At 45.9% G+C, this 2,556-nt stretch overlaps 1 pseudogene; it reads right to left on the bottom strand.

Annotated features, from left to right (window-relative positions):
- LOC118547503 (uncharacterized) lies at positions 1-1,778 on the bottom strand (annotated as a pseudogene).
- Positions 1,779-2,556: the final 778 nt, after the last annotated feature.

Raw genomic sequence — 2,556 nt, 5'->3', positions numbered from 1 at the left:
AATTTCAATGTTGGGAATGGCTAACGCTAGTTAGAAATCAAAATGGTTTTGGGCACCTGGGTGGCTCAGGCAGTTAAGTGTCTGCCTTTGGTTCAGGTCATGATCTCAGGGTCCTGGGATTGAGCCCCACGTCGGGGCTCTCCCTCTCTTCCCCGCTCACGCTCTCTTCTCACTACCTCTGTTGCTATCTCTGTCTCTCTCTCTCAAATAAATAAAATCTAAAAAAAAAATCAAAATGATTTGAAAAAACATAAAAACTCATGAATTCAGTAGAAAAATATTTTTTATAGCTGCCCTTGTGTATTTTTTCATCGTATTAACTAATACTTCATTGCATTTAGTAAAAGTAATCACAGGTAAATTTCTTGTTGACATTTATTTTTCTAAACTCTCAACTTTTCTAGCATTATGACCTTTATAAAAACTCTTTGATGTGGCATCTCTGATTTTCTTTAAATAATGAAGTCCAAGAAACATTTTATTTCAGTTTAAAAAAAAAAGTCCTGGATTCTTCCTGAAGTTGTCGCCGAACACCGGGGCAAGGTGTCCAGTTGCTGTGGATTCTCTGGCCCTTGATCAGGGCCGAGTTCCCACGCAGGCTCCACTCTGCTCACTCTGCTGCTGGGGCTTAGCACAGCGTGGCCCCTCAGATGTTGGAACAGTGTTGCTCTCCGCCGGTAGGCCTTCCCACACTCTTCACACTGACAGGGTTCTTCCTCAGAGTGGACTCTCTTACGTTTATTGAGATCTGACTTCCAACTGCAGGCCCGCCCACATTTGGAACACTCAAAAGGTTTCTCTCCTGTGTGGATTCTGAGATGGTGACTCAGACCTGTCTTCTGACTGGCTTTGCCACACTACACTGATAGGGCTTCACCTTGTTGTGAATCCCCTGGTGTTCGATAAGATGCTCTCCCCTTGTGAAGGCCTTCCCACACTCAGAACACTGGTAGGTTTTATCCCCAGTGTGGATTCTTTTATGGTTCCGCAGGCCAGTTGACCGAGTAAAGGTCTTTCCACACTCGTCACACTTATATTTTCTTGGCTCGGGCGGGGGGAGGTTCCCGTGCTTCCCTCCCAACCTGTGTTTATTAAGACCTGAGCATTGACTGAAGGCTTCACCACACTCATCACATTTATAGGACTTCTCTCCAGTGTGACTTGTTTGATGTATGATCAGGGTTGAGCTCATGCTAAAGGCTTTTCCACACTCGGCAGCACACTCGTAGGGTTTTCCCCCCGAGTGGGTTCTGTGATGGATTATGAGTTCTGAGCTCCAGCTAAAGGCTCGTCCACATACAGGACATTCAAAAGGTTTCTCTCCGGTATGGATTCTCTGGTACTGGTTAAGTCCTGCATACTGAGTGAAGGCTTTTCCACACACTTTACATTTATAGGGTTTTTCTTCACTGTGAATTTGCTGATGCTCAGTAAGGTGTGAACACTGCCTGAAGGTTTTCCCACACTCATTACATTTGTAAGGTTTCTCTTTGCTGTGGAATCACTGATGTTCAGTGAGGTCTGAACTGTGGGCAGAAGGCTTTACCACAATCCACACATTCAAAAGGTCTCTCTCTAGTGTGGAGACTTTGATGCTTTGTAAGAACTGATCTCTGACGGAAACACCGGCCACATATAGTACACCGATATGGCTTTTCTCTAGTGTGGGTTTTGAGATGTTGGAAGAGGCCTGCTTTCTGACTGAAACCTTTGCCGCACTCTTTACAGTGATAAGCCTTTCCATGCTGCGAAGCCCCTGGTGCTGGTAAGTTCTGCATGTGACGAAGGCCCTTCCACATTCTGTGCATGAGTACGGTTTCTCCCCAGAGTGGATCCTCCTATGCCTGTGAAGGCCTCTTATCCAGGTGAAGGTTTTCCTACATTCTTCACATGTATGTACTTTTTTACCTGTGGCACCCCCATCCTGCGTTTCCAAACTTCCATTAGGCTCACCATCTCCTGTGCATTTGGCATGCTGAGACAGAGTTCCATCATGGTCATCAGACCCCTTCCCACATGGTTCTGCTTCTTCACAAAGTTCCTGCTTCATGCCTAATGTCATGTGGTCAGTCCTCACACCACCATCTGAACACAGACCACACAACTTGAGGAGCAAAGATGACTCAAAAATAACTTAAGAGACAGACAGCTGGAAAGGTTAATCTTTATTTTAGGTTGATGTTAACAGATGATATTGTTTCCTCTCTTAGTGTTAGAGGTTCAGAGAAAGAGGTTAGTCAAGGTGGAAGGAATGGTAGTAATACAGTGTGGAAGTGAGAAAGAAAAAAGCATGGCTGAGTTACCAGCAGAGTGTGGCAAAGTTGACAGGCTGTCACTTCTGTGATTACATAAGACTGTACCTTCCATCTTGCTAGTGGACTCTCTATTGACACTCGTCCTTGCTGGCTTGCCGACTTCGATGAAGAAAGCCACCACATGGAGAAGCCCATGGGGCAAGGAACTAAGGGTGGCCTCTGGCCAGCAGCCAGCAAGGGACTGAGGCCCTCTGTCTGACAGAGGAGTGAGTCCTGCCAACAGCCATGTGAGGTTGGAAGT

This window comes from Halichoerus grypus, chromosome 9 (assembly GCF_964656455.1).
Source record: "Halichoerus grypus chromosome 9, mHalGry1.hap1.1, whole genome shotgun sequence".
NCBI lineage: Eukaryota > Metazoa > Chordata > Mammalia > Carnivora > Phocidae > Halichoerus > Halichoerus grypus.
This window is presented reverse-complemented; position numbering and strand designations above follow the sequence as displayed.